This window comes from Aphis gossypii, chromosome 3 (assembly GCF_020184175.1).
Source record: "Aphis gossypii isolate Hap1 chromosome 3, ASM2018417v2, whole genome shotgun sequence".
In the NCBI taxonomy this organism is placed as follows: domain Eukaryota; kingdom Metazoa; phylum Arthropoda; class Insecta; order Hemiptera; family Aphididae; genus Aphis; species Aphis gossypii.
The window spans coordinates 26794931-26814652 of NC_065532.1; the positions used below are offsets into that span (position 1 = coordinate 26794931).

The 19722-nt window shown below is 26.2% G+C and overlaps 2 protein-coding genes across 3 annotated transcripts in view; one reads left to right on the top strand and one right to left on the bottom strand.

Annotated features, from left to right (window-relative positions):
• The window catches only part of LOC114125203 (arrestin homolog), a 104083-nt gene extending 102660 nt beyond the window's left edge, over window positions 1-1423 (bottom strand). Inside the window, exon 1 of the mRNA XM_027988749.2 lies at window positions 951-1423. The gene's annotated coding sequence lies outside the window, so the exon portion shown is untranslated. The remainder of the gene's footprint in view (window positions 1-950) is intronic.
• The window catches only part of LOC114125221 (14 kDa phosphohistidine phosphatase), a 167695-nt gene that overhangs the window by 107496 nt on the left and 40477 nt on the right, over window positions 1-19722 (top strand). The gene's annotated exons all lie outside the window — the stretch shown is intronic.

Below are 19722 nucleotides of genomic sequence, written 5' to 3' on the forward strand. Positions count from 1 at the left end.
AAATAATAATCCACAACTTTATTTTTAGGAAAGGAATGAGTCAGGAAAAAATATTTAAAACTATAAAAATAGTAAACAATTGTTTTTGTTTTCCTATAATTATTTTTAAAAATACTGAAAATTCACATTTTGATCTATCAAATAAACTAACTATAGATCATGATTTTATCAGAAACCACTCTCAATGTTTTAAATGGTAGCTTTTTTTATATACCTATAATATCATGTGGAATAAAACACTCACACATCACTGTAAAATCAATACATGTATCGCTCTTCTTCATCTAAAAGCCTTATTGGTATTTAGGCGCATTATGGATTAAAAATAAAATCACATCTAAAATTTATACTTTCAAAACTAATCACTGGTATATCTAAACGTAGTTTAATAATATTTCATATATTAAATACGATTTTGAGTATTTTTTTTTTTTTTTGTGATCTATTATTATTATTATAATCCATCCATCACCCGATTAACTTAATTTACAAAAATGATATGTTTTGTGTAGTATTTAAAGAAAATATATTTATAACAGTTGGTTTAATATTAATTTTTAATTTTAATTTATGGTTATTTTTAATTTTATGGGCACTTACTTCAGAAGACATTTCATCGCTATAAAGACATATAATCACCATAAATTATATTACTAAACTACGTCCCGAAGAAATTTTATTAAAACCACCGGTAACACTATTATATAAGCGCATGGCTGAATTATGTGATGATCCATAATTTTTTATCACATTATTTAATTATATATAAGATCCAGTTAAAAAGATAAATACACAAACCTGCTATGTCATGCTACGAACTAAGTAGTATTAAAAACGTATGTAGGACTAAACTCGTATTTTTATAGTGAATGTTTTTATAAATAAAATAAATGACACACTAATAGATAGAAATCTATTGAAAACAAAAGCATATATATTTATATACTTACGGATTTCGTTATTTCCTGTAGAACAATCGATCGGTTTCGGTAAATTTTCCGGTCAAACGCTGTTTATTGTAGGTTAATTAAGAGTTTTTATTTATTCATTTATTTTGTACGATTCAAAAGAAGAACATGGCGTGCACGTGATGGTGGATCACGTACTCTGTGATATATTCTGTCCTTGATGTGGGACGATAAATGACATGCAGTAGGTTGACGGGTATTTGAGCGCGCACGAAATAATATTACAGAGACAAGCAACGACACGATTACAGAAGAAAACACAATATGATATGCTATGTACAATTTTATATCAACGGATATTTACGGGCTTATAGAAAGAAGAAAAAGACAAAAATTCCTTAGCGAAAATCCGTAAACGAAATTTCCAACGAGGAAATTTATGGGCAACTCGACCGGGCGCGTACAACGCTGCGGGTTGTGGTCGTCGCGCAGAGCTTTTGAACACTGTTGCGCGCCCGTCGCACATTCGCCTAAGTTGAATCCGCTGCCGTCGCCACAACGTTTTCACCTGCCCGTGCGCGCTCCCCCTTTTTATTTTTATCATCACATTTTTCAACGATCAGCGCACTATCTGTGTGAGCTTCTATGCACGGCTGGTGGTATCGGCGTTTTATTTTTTTAAATTTGCTGCAAAATGCATTCGGTATAATATAACATGTGTGTACAAGATAATCTATTTTAGTATTCACAATCAGAATTAAGAATCTTTTAAAATTATTTTTGTATGATTATAAAATAACATTTTCAAAAAAAAATAAAAAAAATGTATCATTTTTATTTCATACTACGAAACAACATAATTTTTTGAATTATTTCAATCCATAGAAAACAAATTTTGAATGAGAAGAATATAAGTAATTTTTTATCTAACCGATGTATCCAAAGTATTTAAAAAAATATTCTATTGAATATTTATATTAAATTTTTTCAACTTTATATTATCATATTTAAGGAATTATTTAAGTTTAAAACTATTTTGAATTTTTTTGTGCTATTAATAGAAATACTAGCTGTTGCCTCCGTGGATAGTTGTTTTCAAATTGTGGGGTTGTTTCTTTGTTTTATAGTTATTTCTATCATAAAATGTTATAAAGTGTATATACTACATACTTTATACCTACACAAAATAATAATAATTTAAGGTGTTTAAAATTTGCATAAATATAACTATAGATAATAACAACGAATTTTTTCTCACATTAATATCATTATTCATAAATGGGAAATATATAATATAATAATATTATAACGTCGTTAAATGAATAACAGTAATAATTATTATTAAACAACAACATTGGACATGGCTTCTGTGGGTTTTCGCATCATACAGCCAATCAGCGCGCTATTTTACTATACTTCTTTTCTATTGGTTATTATTAGACGCGTTTTAATCAATCTTAACTACTCGAGTCTGAAGATTAAGAACGCCAGTCGTAGTTAGAATGCTGTGATCTATACTTCAAACCCTACAGCACCGTTCAAAGCACCGCGAGCCGTTGTCAAATCTCATGTATGTCGACAATAATAATTGATTCATCGTCTATTCTATATACCTACACATTCTGAGGTTAGTCGTAGGCGATTGCTTAACTATACGCTTTAAACAATTATTTTAATATATTATAATATAAAATACATGTACGTCGAATTACATATATTTTATGTATAAATAGGTGTATCGTAATCTTATGGTTAGGATAGTAATATAGTATGTTATTATAAGTTATATAATTTATAATGTTTGTATACCATTTTAAGTATAAGTAAATATAATATACGAATATACTCGAAAGTAACTAAGGTTCAAGACTTATTGCATTCGAATTTTTTTTTGTAATGCTCATAAAATATCTAAGGTACGATTGAAATTTTTTTCATGAATAAATAATTTAAATACAAAATTATACTGTAGAAATGTTGTCATATTTTTAAAAAAGTGCATATTTGAACATCGTTTATAGCATATAAATGTATTTTTCACATATTTTACTTTATATGATCATACATTTGTTAGCCAATATTGTGTTTGTATAACTATAACATTCAAACATTCAAATGAATTTTCAAAATTAATTTATCTTGACTTAAAATGTTATGATTTTCTTCATCCATCAATAATTAAAAGTCTTGCTATCAACATAAGCGCTACTATTATTTCTTTTATTGGACAAAGTTACGATTATGAATTTATTAACATCTTTACGAAATCAATACGTGTATCGAAATTTTCATTTCCGCCGTGTTACTATTTACCTACATAATTCAGTGTATTTATCGAATACATTGTTTTATTTCCTAAGTTTAAAAATACTTAAAATATCAAATAGTTGTCGTATAAGTGAATACATAATCGAACGTGAAGAAAATATATTTTATACTGATTAAATTATTTTATTGTGTTAGCTATATGAAACAAGAGAGATAATTATAGCCTATAAGTTATTGGTGATTTATATTTTATTGTTAAACAATTTACATCTATCAATATATTTAGTAAAAAATATATACCTATTCATACAAAATTTGCATTTTTAGGTGTATATTCTTATTACTTTTTATAGAGATTTAACAGCAAATTGAGTAGCCTAGGTTTATATTTTTATAATTAATAACACAACTGAAATATGCTTTAACAATATATTCGTTATTTCAATTGGCTAACTGTGCCATTTTTTTTTTTTTATATAATACAATCATGTAATTATGTAATGTTATAAATAATGTATGTGATAATAATGGTCCTCATTAAAAATATTTTCCTTCATAGTTGTTGATCAAATGGCCAATCATGTGCTTGTAGTGAGTGCTTAAAACAATTCATTATTATGTATTTGATAATTAACTTATCATAATAATTAATAATAATTAGAGATTTATAGCATTAAAATCAGATAGGCAGGTTGTCTATTTTACTTTAAATCATACATTAAGTTAAATGCTCTATTCTAGTTCTAGTCATAATTATGTTTAAACGACAAAAAACTTTAACAGAATAATGGCATTTGTGGTTTTCTTTTAAAGTTTGATTGAGCTTGTTCGATTATACAAGTACATAATATATAATATAATTATAATTATTTTTAATACGTTTTACTAGAACAGGCTATAAATCAGCTTATAACCGTAATCGTACTAATATTATATGATTGATATAACCCAGTCGCATTTGTTTCGCCGAATTCAGTTTTGAAAAAGGTCATATCACTTCTACGTTTCAATATATCTATTATAATCTACAATATGGGATAATTAATAATCATTATATAAAACAATAACGTTACGTGTGATTTACAAACCAACTAGGTAGGTATATACACTAAAACTATGTAGTATTCAACAAACTGATTTGAAGGTTGTTTTCTTTCTTTTTGAAATCACTTTACAGATTTAATTTATTTTGTCAGTTTTTTGAAAACGTTCATTATATATTCGTCAAACCAAAAAACCGTTACCGTTTATTTTCCCCTCGCTTTCCAGATCGCTTAAGTTGCCATATATATACTTTTTATTGCACTGTTTGGTTGTAATTCCAATTTCATTCTGATGTCATCAACAATTATTTTATAATTAAATCGAAACGTTTACGCGGGTAAAATTGCGACTTACGACGAAATGAAATCGAACGAAGGAATAATGATTTGGTGGGGTGTACGATACCGAACAAATAATATCCCCGAAATACCTTTTCGGTATTATCGACGTAACTGTATAATCTTTTAGAATTACCTCATCTCCAATTCGGTGAAAAGCCACAAAAAAAAAAAAAAAAAAAATATTAAGCCAGTTGTGCTTCAAAATGGTTGCAAAAAAAAATATGAAATGCTCTTCTACAGGTTACTTGAAAACTTTAATTATTCAAACGAAATTAAAGATAAATAATGAATATATTCTCAATTACTTCTTATTTTTCGTTTATTTACAATAACATTGATTTGATTTGTATTGGAGTTTATATCAACTGTCAAATGTGAATTTTATTAAAAACCTTTAACAATACTAAAATGGATGATGTAATATTTAAATATAACTGCAGAAATATTGTTCATAATAATTTGTATTAAAAATATATTTTTATGATTCACTAAATTTGCTCATCGATAAATTTTTGAAACTGTACATCTATGACTGATTACAAAATTTTCCGATCGAGTGAAGATCTTTGAATTTAGTTACTAGATATTTTGCATTTAGTAATTGCACGTCAATCATAATATGCTAATAACTTGATAATACTGCCAACATTTTTTTTTTAGATAGACTCGTTATTTTTTTCGTTAATGCGTCGAATTTTAAACGAATTTTTGGGAATACATTTTTCTTTGTTAGGACGATTTGATTGCAATAAAATCGTTTTAATTATATTTATAGAGACATATATATATATATATAATAATAATAATAATTATTATAATACAATTAAGTATACCTTTTTACTTATTTAATTGATAAAGTGTAAACATATACTTGTAAAAAGTCATATTCTTACCTATTCATTATTCATTTTTCAGTTGACTGCTTTTTTGAATTATGAACAGAATAATTTTCTAAAAAATGTTGTTTATAGAAATTGAGTGTCTAACAAGTTGTTAATTAGTTAGAGGTAGATGACTATTAAATGTTTGAATGAATAGAGTAGGTGCATGAGTACGTTACAAAATGTTGTTCAGCAATAATCAATAATAAATAATGCTCACAAATATTATAGTACCTATGTTATATATTTATAGTACAATAAAATAGTAAACTTATTGTTTTATGATAATTTCATATAATGTAAAACACGTATTTAAAGAAAAAATCGAATTTTTCTAGACTGTGTGTGGTTACTACTAAGTTTATTAACCATTTTTGCATTGTAATAACAGCCAATTTATAATTAGTTATTATTTTTATTTAGCTTCGTGTAACTATTTTTCATTTAATTAACATGCCGGTGAATATAGTATAGATACATAATATGATTAGACTATTAAATGTATGACTGCAATTCAATAATGGGTAAAAAAAAAATACGATAAAAAAATGATTTTCATATAATATTATAATATTTTTATTTATATTATATGCACTATATGCATCCCAAATATTTAGTCATTCATTTTCTTAGAAGCTTGCTATTAATTATATTTCGTAAATGTACGTAGGCAAGTAATTAAAAAAAATGAACAAATTTAATGTACTCTCATTGTCTTTTGAATTATCAAACTTTTGGGTATCTGAAACTCTCTGTGAGTTATTGATTTTAAGTAATATATAACCATATTACTAAGGAAACTAACTATAGTTGTAATAAAAGAAAAACAAAATTCTGACGTGTTGTACTGGAAATCGGATTATTATCGTTAGAGTGTAACTTGTAATTGTGCTTTTTGTCATTCACTATAAATAATTAAATCGTCATGATTTCAAAATAGCATTTAACTGTTTTCTTTTTTTTACGTAGATTCAAATAACTTTAAAAAATATATATAATATCATTAATACCTAATATTATTTGTGATGAATTTTCTCTAATCTATACATGTATACATAATACAACACTTTATGTCAATGTATTTTGTAGTACCTACTTATATACATTATTTAAACAACCAATCAATTTATTTAACCTCTTCCCGTCAAGTTATAAACTTTTTTCAACCTATAAATTTAAAACAATATAGCGAATTGATAGATTATAAAACTTTCTTTTGTTTATTGATTTTAAACACAAAATGTTTTTAAAAAATTTTAATTACAAACTAAACGCTAATTTGCTATTAGCTTAAAGTTTTGATCAAAAATATATTTTCCATTGTGAAAATATAAATATTGATGAGTTTTGATGTGTTGAAGATAAATATTAGGTTAGGTTATGTGTGTCGTATAAATATTGTTCGCTTCATCCTAATTTTTTCTAGAGTATATTATAACGTTACCTCGAGTCTGTAATAAAACTCGGAATCCTAATAATCTTAATACGTTGGTTATCTGTATTTATATTTTCGGCAATGCGCTGTATGATATAATACTTAGTCGCAATATACAATGTATTACCTTCTTTTGCACGGTATACTTATACATCTGATTTCGAATGATTTACTAATATTTAAATAACAGGAGTCGTATAAAATCTTACTTTTATTTCTGATTAAAATAAGTTATAACTGTATCACTTCTAATTTTATTTCAAAATAAAACCCCAAAATATAATAACTCACTATTTTTTAACTACCGCGTTATGCCATAACGTTAAAATAGGTGTATAATAGTATAATATCGTCTCCTGTAGCATTTTTTATTTGTTTGTTTATGCAAGAAGAGTACTTAGTTTAACGCTCGTTTTATTTTTGTGGATTATACACACTATTTTTTTTATTGTTAATATTAAATTAAGCCTCGACAGCAGTGGCGATTGGCTGACATTTGACAATTATTTTCTTTACAAAGTTAACATTATATAGTCAGATAGACTCCACAAGTTGCGCATTTTATTTGTTCTTCTCTGTACATTAAGTAATCACTTAGGTGTAGCGATTATATCAAATTCTTAGGCGTGTCAATATTCCTTCTTCTTTTCTATTAAGATTGGCAATGTTTTCCAACGTTTTATTGTTCGTAATATGATTTTTAATTTGGAAGCTAGTCTTTATAATGAATGATGACACTTTATATTGTACGTAGAAAATCTATAATGTTTATTATATAACCATGTAACAAAATTAATGACAAATCTGTTTTGAGATATTATTTAAGCTGAAAATATTTTTTCATAAAATTGTATTTCAAATCCAAGATTTGTATTAAATCAGTCTATCCCTCGAATACGAAAAAATATGTATCAATGTAAAGCAAATAAAATAAAATAATTAAAAACAAATTTATTTTCATATTTTATATTTTATTATTAATCTATTATTTGTCTTATTAAACAGTAGTTTGTATTAATTCATTATTAATATAGTAGAATGAAAGTGTTAATGAAAAAAACACTATTATATTTGTTATTAATACACTCAGATTATCTATATTGAAATAATAAATTGATGTACCTATCTAATATCTATTGCAATACCATATATTATTTAAATTATTTCAATTAATTTTCATATTATACATAGTTTTATAGTTAAATTTTGATTTCATAAATAATATATTATACTTGATTACTATACTTGATACTACAATATATACTTGATTTATTGTCTTGAACTATATATTTTTACTCGGAAATATTATTAATCAATTTTAAAAATTATCTCAGAAATCTGCTATAATGTATTTTGTCAAATCACATTTTCACATTTTCAATTAATTTTATACATTTTTTAAATTAATTAATTTTTTATTCAAAAATATTTTTAGTACATATAATGTACCTCACTGAGCTAATTTATAAAACTATCATATCCGGTAAGTTATACGTCAAACAAAAGTTATGGAGCAAAATTGTTTTATTAATAGTACTTTAAATAATTTAAATACAAATATTGTGTTGGGAGGAACTTAAAAAAAAAAATAACAACCATCCAAAAAGTTGTAGTTTTGAAGATTTCTAATATAAATATAAACATTAAAATTCGATTCGGCTTTCATGAAATTTCTAAAGTTTAATCAAACTTTGCCTTAAGGTTTAGTTATTTCTAAACAGTATCAGAAGATTTAAGTATGTTACTAACAGTTTTATGTTTAATTTTTTTAATACGTCATTATAATATGGTAATTATTTGCTCATTACGACATAAAAACAAAACAACATATTATACAAAATACGTAATAAGTTACGGTAAACACAATTAAAAATGAATTATTAAATTCAAACTATGCATACACTTAATTAAATTACTCAATTTCATGATTATCATCCAAATACAAGTCTAATTACGAAATCACGATAAGTATATAAAAAAAACTGTTGCCTGTCAATTGGATTTGCTGAATTTTTGGCATACAAAACTTAACGGGGTAACTTAAGACATTAGTGAATTAATTCTGACCTAACCACGATTATTTTTTGTTATTGCTACCGGACAACTGTGATCATGGACAATAACTCCAGAAATTATTTTAATTATTACTACACTATATAAATAGATAAGTTTTCAAAAATCATAGTACCAAAAACATTATTATACAGGGTGAAAACTCACGTACTTATACGTTCACCGCAACTTTTAACTTTTACTTTAATGTATCTATTACGTGACCTACTACAAAGTTTGGTATTTAAAACGAGTCTCTTGATTTTAAGAATATGCACCACGTAGTTCTAAGTTTTATTAAACTCAATTAAATTAAAACGAAAATAAGATAACGTGGACTTACGCAGTTAATGTAAACATAAAATAAAATAACTTAATTTTATTTTATTCATAGTATTAAAATTATTATTGTTCATTTTTACATTTATAAAATGCTAATGTCCAAGTTCACGAAATTAAGTACAAATAATTTTAAAAAAGAATATTCCCACTGCATATAGATGTATCGGTAATCGGTATATGATTATTATTATTATTATTTATTTATTACTGGCAGTGAGCCCAATATATTGTACAAAAATATATAAATTATATGTCTTATGTCTTATGCCTACTAAATTTATTCAACATTATTATAATGAGGTATACACGAAGTTAGATGGTCCGTAGTTATCTTATCTTATCACATATAGGCAACAGTTTCATTTATAAGTCATAACATTTATAGTAATATTCTCGGTGTCGCACACAAATTTAGAAAATGACTTATAGCCGTTGATAAATTGTGAAAAATTGAAGTTTGTTTGTAATTTAAGATTGGAATTACTGTAGATTTTTTTCATGTGAAGGAGGCTTATACAATTGCATATTAGATCTGACTCATTAAATTGTACATTTTTAAACATTCTCAACTTAATACTATACATCTTATATATTGAATATAAAAAGATAAATGTACAGTAGTTATCGGGCGGATCTCGCACATAGAATGGTCATTATAATGGATGTGTTAAATTTGAACGCAATGATAGATATCATTATATGCGAAAAATGATTCTGAACGGAGATGATTTGTCAGCCTAAAATATATTTTCACTGGGTGGTGAAAAAGGTGGTTTATGTTTAAATAACCTGAAAAATTAAATCATGTACAGAAAATGCCAATTTAAACAACTGATGTATGTTTCAAGTTTCTGCGACTTGTAACTATTAACTATAACAAAAATTTAAAATTATTTGATAGAAATCGTAATTTTACAAGTGGATTTTGGATTTAGTAAAAATTGAAACCATTGATAATTTTTTTTTAATTTGCCAACGTTCAACTTAATTTATAATTATTGTTAGCCAAACTTATAAAAATCTTGTATTCAATTTTCAATATTATATGTATATAGCTACTTCTACAACATTTTTCATACATTTTTTTACTTTAAAATTATTTACAAATATTTATGATATCGACGAAGTTTTGTCAATATTTGAACTTTAAACGCTTTTTAAACGAATTTAAAATTTAAACGCTCATAATATATTTCCTATAATGGGGCTTCGATTTTTCTCTATAGCAATTTTAAGAAAAACTTATGGAAAGCTTAGTGTTGAATTTTTTAACCGTAGTTATAAATACAAAAAAAATTTATGATTTTTCAACTACTAAATTACTTGTAAGTTTCCTCGATTTTGACGTATTTCGTAAAAATTTGAACTTTAAATCCTTATAAAAAAATTGTGACTCCTAAGTTCTTAGAAAAATCAAAAATTTCAGTTTTCTATAAATTTTTTGAAAATTTAACCGTGTGTAGATAACATTAACATAAACATTTGATGAAAATTTAAAGTATTTATAGTGATTAGTTTTTGAGTTACAACCATATAAAAAAATCAATTTGGTCGAAAACTGATTCTGCGTAAAAATTACCGTTTTTCTGTCATTTTTTCTTTTGTTTTTACCAATTTTTTTGAAAACTACTGGAACATTTTCACTTTTGACTTTTACAATGCACAAAGGATATTCACTTTGCCATCGGAAACCACCTCCGAAGTTTGAAATTGAAGCATAATTTCGACAAGTTATGCCGTACACAGACACAAAAGCAAAAAAACACCCTTCATTGTAGAATCAATACATTCATGACTCTCCGTTCAGAACCTAACATTACATATTTGGTTTAAAATACCCAGAAAAATAAAATTAAATTCATTTTTCATTAAATTTATGAAAATAAGCTATTTAGAGTATAATGAAGTGCTTCTAAGCAAACATTTTTTTCCTTAAATCAACGATTTAATAATTACTTTGTTTGTTCTATTTAAAAATATCAATGACTTGATTTATTATACTTTAGAATAGCATAATACTTAAGTACTGAAATCCACTATATTTTTAGTGTGTGGTAATTTTTATTAATTTATTTTTAAACCATAATTTTTTATCACTTGAATCAAAATAAGTATTATTTTTTTATATTATTTAGCCGAGCTTGGGCGAGACAAAAATTTTGACAGGTAGACAGTTTTAATTATTGTATCTGTCAAATCGTTAGGTGTACACAGTTGATGTAGTAATTTTTATGTCACGATTTTAGTACATGAAACCTTTACCTATGAGCTGTGTTATGAATATTCTAAATATATCAAAAAGCTTAAAACAAAATATAAAAATACAGATGAAAGAAAAGTGAAAGAAAAATGAACATCAATCTGTCTCGAACATATTATTATGTTTCTGAATAGCTTTATTTGAACAAATGTTTATGATTATTCCTTGTGTTTTTGTGTACGCATTATAATTTGTATTTATTTTTCCAATCGAAAATCGATTAATGTTATAAGTCTCTTTAGAAAAATAATCGTGAATCCTCAATATGTTTTAGCCCGATTTCCTTTTGATAAAACGTTTGTGAACTCAGTCAGTTGAAAATAAAACGACTTCAAATTTGTTCGATTTACGACCCAATTCAACAGGGAAATATTTTTGTAATATTTGTGTAAAAAGTAAGTAAAAACACCGAGGAATTCGCTCTGCTGCACAATATAATTGTCAAATAACTTGTGATTTAAAAGGTCACTGTCTTAAATTTGAATCAAATAATAGATCATTTCATACAAAAATTATCGATTCTGAGCAGGGACGGTCTATATTATTCAGCTTTTGGTGTAAAAAAAAGTCGTTCTGCTGTATTAAAAATATACTCGAACATTAACATTTATAAACGATTGTAAACTCCGCCAAAATACCAGTCAAGATAAAAAGGTATTAAAAGGTCTAATGTAAATTCTTACCTGTAATGGGTATATATAAACTCCGCCAGTTTCGAAATTCAAAATAAAAAAAAAATTGACAATGTTACAGGATACTATGAATAGGTACACTAGTGGAGTAATACAAGACTTAAAATATTCACAAATTATATCACATCATTTTAGTTTACATGTATGACATACTTAACTATATATTTTTGAATTATTTGGTATAACGATTATTTATTATGATTTTTTTACTATAATTTAAATAATTAATGTGGACAATTATTTATTATTATTATGAAAAATATGATTTTATATTATTAGGTATAACGATTATTTATTATGATTTTTTTACTATGATTTAATTCTTTAATGTGGAGGATTATTAATTATTATTATGAATTTATGAAACATATGATTTTATATTATAATGTATAACGATTATTTAGGTATTATGATTTTTAGATTCTTAACGGAGTGATAAATGTATTGATTTTACAATGATGTGTTTTTTTTTGTGTGTGTCTGTGTACAGCATAACTAGTCGAAGTAATGCTTCAATTTCAAAGTTTAAGGGTGGTTTCCGATGGCAATGTGAATATCCTTGGTGTATTATAGAGGTCAAAAGTAAACATTTTCCAACAGTTTTCAAAAAAATCGAGAAAAAAAAAATGACAGGAAACCGGGAATTTTAACGCAAAACCAGTTTTCGACCAAATCGATTTTTTTTACATGGTTGTAATTAAAAAACTAATCACTGTAAATACTTGAAATTTTCACCAAATGTTTATATGTTAGTGTTATCTATATATAGTAATTTTTTAAAAAAATGATTGACTTTTTTTGAGTTATTTATAGATTTCTGAAATTTTCGATTTTAAAGAGAATTTTTTTTGAAGTGTCGATAAAAAAAATTGGATGACTAAACAATTTAAAAAATTTAACACAAAGTTCCTTATGAGTTGTTCTTATTGAAGCTAAAAAAAATTAAAAATCGTTAGTCACAATTTTTTTTATAAGCGTTTATAGCTCAAATTTTTACGAAATCTGTCAAAAACGCGAAAATTCGCAAGTAATTTTGAAGTTGAAAAATCATAAAATTGTTTGTGTTTATAACTAAGGATTAAAAATACAACACTAAGTTTTCCATAAGTTTTTCTTCAAATAGCTATAGAGAAAACTCGAAGTATCATTATAGGAAAAATTTTAAATGCGTTTGAATTTTAAATTTTTACGAAATAGCGTAACGATAATGATTTATTCTCAAACGATTTTAAATATTTTTATTATTATTAAAAAAGTATAAGTCGTAGATACTTGAAAAATTTACCAGTTATTTAGATTGACATTTTCTTTCATTGACATGATTTAATTTTCAAAATATTTTGACTTTTTTTGAGCTATTTATAGACAGCTAAAATTTTCAATTTTTTTGAGAATTTTTTTTAGTGTCGATAAAATTTTTTTGGCCCAATCAAAATAGTTGAAAATTTAATACAAAGTTTCTCATAAATTATTCTTATATTGATTAAAAAATTATAAGAATACATAGGTACAATTTTTTTTTTATTAGCAATTGAAATTCAAATATTGACAAAACTTCGTCAAAATGTCAAATACATAAATATTTGCAAACTATTTTGTAAGTATAATTCATAAAAACTTTTGTGTAAGTAGCTAAGAGTTGAAAATGGAATACAAAATTTTTCATAAGCTTAGGTCATAATAATAATAAAAGAACTTTAATTTTGGTGTATTCAAGCCATTAAAACATAAACCACCTTTTTTACGAACCACTGGAAATTATATCCTAGGCTAACAAATCATCTTCGTTCAGAATCGTTTTTCGTATACAATGATACCTATCATTGGATTCAAATTTAACATTCCTATAATATATAATAGCTAGTGATCCACACAGCACCTAATATACAGTGGTACCCACTTAACCGCTTTTTTTTCTTTTACTATGATTTAAATATTTAATATGAACGATATGATATTATATATATATATATATATATATAGTATTTTTTTTATAACATATCATATTATTTTATACTACTACTTGATTTTCTTCACTGGCTGAGTTTACATGAACTCAATTTTACCTGATTTTTTCAGTGGCGGAGTTTACATGAGCCTAATTTTACCTGTTTTTTTTCTGGTGGAGTTTACATGCGCCCACATTTATAATGAGTGCCTATTTGTTTCCGAAACCCATGTGGTGATATTTACACATATTTCATATAAATTAAACGTGTAGATATAGAAAAAATAAGGTCTTCTATATGTTTGTAAAGTATTCAGAAGGTTACAAACAAATAAAAAGGTTAAAATATAATTTTTGGTCATTGGTAATCTGAGGATTGGTTGAAAGTCGCGAAATAATAATATATTTTTATAATATATTATTATGTTGTTATATTTTTTAACTATTTGACTCAAGAGATGATATGACTAGTGTCGACATATATTTTATGAAAACAGTCATCTTTCATATCGGTTTACGCTGACACTATAATTTGTCTTGAGATCATCTTTCAAAATCTAAATATGTTTTGTTCATTTTTTTTTCGTATTCGGTACACCGATCAACACACAGATTAATTTCATATTCAAGTATCAATATTTCATATAGATAATCAGTCCGCCGTTGACCGGTTATAGATATTTAGTGCAATTTTCGCCGAACGAACAATGATGCTTAAATGTCGGAGAGTTTCACTAAGTAAAAAAATGTATATAACGATTTCTCGTTACCTAAGAAATATATTATAGCTGCTGTACGTCGAGTATATTATTCATTGATTATTAACATTTTATTGTACTATCGTAGTGCGCTTCATGAAGTCAACTTAATTTATTATTACATGATATTCGTTGCGCTTGTAAGTATAAGTTATATAATTTAATATATCTAATTAATACTTATTAAAATAAATTTAGTATAGTAAAAAACCCATTCATTATATTTTACCGAAATTATATATATTTTAATTAGAAATAAATAAACTTATGTAACGACACTCTGGTGCATTAAAAGGCGCCGGAACGACTAGTGCAACAATGAGTATCAATTAAATTATTATTGTATGGGATAATTGGGATGATTACCTGCGAATACATTAAACTTTTTTTTTATATACATCATAACTCTTATTAACATTTGACGGTTTTGTATTTGGTATTTTTTTTTTATTGTTCAAGTCTTCAAAAAAATATAATCATAAAAGTGACCGCTTTTTTAACAAAGCCCACCCACAATGCATTACAGCTTACAAACAATTTGTAACCTTGATGTTCTCGTTATTTGTAACAATTTTTACTGCGTTTCTTTTTATTATTTTTTACCTCGTCGTTTCTAATTTTTTTTTTTTATTTAGAAAATAAAATACGTACAATAAGCGTAATATGATATTAAAAAAAAATTGTCAATACTTCGTACGTTGGAATATTTCCGTCCATTGTAGGTTATTTACTTCATGAGGTGTATTTATTCATAGAGATTATTGCAGTCTATAAACTTCGCAATCAGATCTGATTAGGATTAAGATGTCCATGTAGACTATTTTTTTTATAATAGAGTTTGGCATTTTCTGGACTAATTTTTCGACCGTTAATATAGCTATACTATAATATTAGAATTTCAAATTTTTATAAATTTTTTTTTAATATATAATGTACCAAAACACACTGTTAAATGTTATCAAATATCATACTTTGCTTATATTTGTTGGATTTTAATATTAAACTATACATACAGAATCTGTAGTCAAAACTAAACCTTTATATGATCACTGATATTTTTTTCAATAGTAAAACATTCAACTTACCAATACTATAAATTAACATTGTTATATGTGTTAAACTAATGTGGTCAATATATTTGATTTCACTTCTGATCGTCTTCGAACCATGAAAAAATATTAACAGAACTGGATTGCATTACTTACTAAGTGTTTAGGATAAATCGAACAGTTTGTGTATTGCTTATTATTTATGATATGTGTAGTGCAAAAAAAAACTCAAATTAATAAATCAGTAATAATAATATCGCTCCAAGTCATGGCGCTTAATGGTTATAATTATTATACCATGTCAATACCAGCTGTCCGTGATTTCAATACAAAAGTTTGTTGTTTCTTACGTGTAGTTTATATAGATCGCACCCGGACATTCGTGCGGAAACTCCAAAGCTCTGCGTACTAACTTATCCCGTCGGACTCGCTCACTCGCCAACCACCACTTCGATCGTTGCGTGTAAGCCCCCCGACCCCATCTGATTGATGTAAGTAAATACCTGTCAACATCGATTATTTATTTTCGTGTTTGTGATTCATTTAAGAGACGTCGTTTTCATTTCTAAACTCTTGTATGTCCCAAAACCGTATGCGTATTGCGTATACATATATGTCATATTATGTGTTGTATAATATATAACGGTTCGTTTGTATAGTAGTGGCTGTCGATAAACGAAATCTCTACAATGAGCGGACACGCGGTGATGCGTTACAGATTTGGATGTCGTCCAGATACGAACAAACGTATTTTCCACGTGCGGTTTAAGAACATTTTTTTTTTATTCACATCGCGTCGATCGGTATACGTGCTATCGACACTTTAAATTTGTCAAAGTCGATGATACCGATATTGCACTCAGATTTTTTTTTTTGCCGTAACTGTTGACTTTTCGAATATTGTAGTAATGGAGAGACTACTATATTATAAAGGATCTAACAGTTTTTGATTTCGTTTCTTTATGGCTGCCAGAAAAACCACATCAATAGGAATAAAAGTTACAAACGTCCTACGTAACGCCAATATACAAGTAATAAATCTCTTTTGGTTACTTAATTCAAAGAGGTGGATTTTCAATTTTCTCGATAGTTTTTCTAAGCGAAAGGAAAAACTAACAACAAACCATATTGTGAAGATATTTTGATAGCGCTTTTTTAGGTTTAATCGTTTTTTCTAACGCAAATATTCATAAATATGATTTTCCATAACTTGTAACGATTATAAATTGGAGGGGAGAATTCATTACAATGACATCTCAAAATAAAATATCGACCTAAGTTTTACTTCTCACCTCTTGAGATAATTTTTCTGTATATTTATATCTATATTTATCTTACATACAAATAGATATTAGTGCGTACACAGAAATTGTTTAATTTAATTTTGATATTAAATTATGATTGTGAAACGACTCTTTAAAATATTATCATTGGAATGCGATTATCAGATTTTAACAATAATATGCATAAATCAAACCACCCTAATAATATACCTACATACAATATTATGTATATGAATATAATATGTAGGTATATCTACTTATTTACATAACACATTCTATGCATTCGAATATAATATGGATAGAGCGACAACAAAATCTCGAGTACTGTGTAAAGTTCTTATTATCGGTTTAATATGATTTAATAGTGGCTGATGCAAAGTGAAGAATTTAGGAGGTCGGTATTCGGGAATAATACATACGTTTGTCACCGAGTTACTAAGCCTGAATAATTCTTATCGATGGAATCCCATATAATATTTAGATGTGAATATAGATTATATAATAATAGGAGTGACGTGTACGTAAATGAAGAGAAATATTCTTCATAACGCCAATATCGGTTTTTTTTTTTTTAAATTCGACTATCATATATGAGTGCTGGACTATAAATTAATTTATAAAATTTCATAGGTAGGAATATGTATACGAGTAGTAAATTATTATTATTATTTTTAAGTACCTATTTAATTTTACTCCTCGTTTGAATTTAATTTTTATACGTTGAAATTCACGTGAAAATGTTCATTCATAAAATAGTAAAAATCTAAAAACATTATAATTGTAAATAAGAGTTTAAAAAATATCAGATTCTGTAAAACTAAAAATTATCACAAAACCCATTGCAGTGGAAAAATTCGAATAATATTTTGTCTATCGATAATAACGTTGGTGATGGAATATTCGCGACGGATGGTCGTTTTGGAAAAGCTGCCCTTCCACCCGAGAAATAGGTCAAAACGCCCGCTGCCACGTTCGTCTATAATGTTACAACCTACATATTACGATTATTATTATACACTCTGGTGGCGGCATAACGATGGCGTTTTTCGACGGAATCGTGCGTGACGACCGACGTCTCGGCGGCATAAATTCACCGCATAGTACCTTTTCATGACGGCTGCCAATCACATAATGTATTTTTTTCTTTTTTTGCTCGTCGCCGTCAAGCTTTTTTTCTTCCCCAATAGAATATAATAATTATAAACGTATTGTACAGAGTGATTATCTTAACACGATCGTAAAAACGAAACTATATCTACCGGTATTATTTTTTTCTCGATTTTGTAATTAATTATTATGACGGTAAACTTTGTCCTCCGACAAATATTTATACGTTGAAAACTCTCATACGAGTGTGTTGATTCTTTTACAGATATCGAACAAATTAAATGGTGGATATAAATTATACAGTGCAATTATTTTATCATGAACCAGTTATTTTTTCAAGAACTATTGATATTTTTGAAATTATTTCTTTAATATAATTTACAGATGAAATAAATACAATTGAAAAAATACATATTTTATTATTTTTTTAAAGTTTTACACTTTTAAATAACAACATATATTTTTAATTTCTTACTCTGAAGTAAAATTGTTTTCGAAATATTTGGATACATGAAAATCGAAAAGTTTATGAGTTATAAGTATTTAAAGTTAAGATGAGCGGAGTGAAACAATACAGGGATATCCCGCAAAATGTTTATCCACTTCTCCGCTCATCTAACTTTAAATACCTATCCGAAATTAGGTTTGTATACATCAAAACTTTTCGAATAATTTTCTACTTTGAAATATAAAATTAAAAAATCTATAAAAAAAATAAAAATCTTAAAATATGACTATACAAACTAGTAAAAAATATAATTCTTTTAGAACAATTTTATACTTTTATGATTTTCAATTATGTAAAATAAAAAAATTTCAAAAACATTAAATTATTTTGAAATAATAAGTGGTGCATCGTAATAAAATTACCTAGTATACACGTTTCATTTAATAATCATAAAATTTTATTTAAAAAATACTCTCTTTGAAAATTGTAAACCCTAGTTTAAAAATAAACTAAAATCAAGTAAAAGTTTCTAAAAAAAAGTATGATTAGCATTAAAATCAACACGATCCTCCTGTATACATACAATGAATCGACTAAATACGAAACAAAACCTCCGCCGCCACTAGGTGCGTGACGTGACCAATTTATAAGCAATTCCCAGTGAGACACTCCGCGCAGCGTATACTACGTAAGGTTTACATAATAATATTATTTTAAATAATTTGATATATATATATATTTTTTAATACGACTTCGCTGTACTTCCGAGCTCGGAAACTAGGGTTTTCTTGGTAGGTATTCACTTACGTCAAGACCCATCCGTTCACAACTCGTTCACCCCCGGATAAACGTCAAACCATCACTTCCGGACGTACAAACATTTCTAAGAATTATCCCGTATAGACG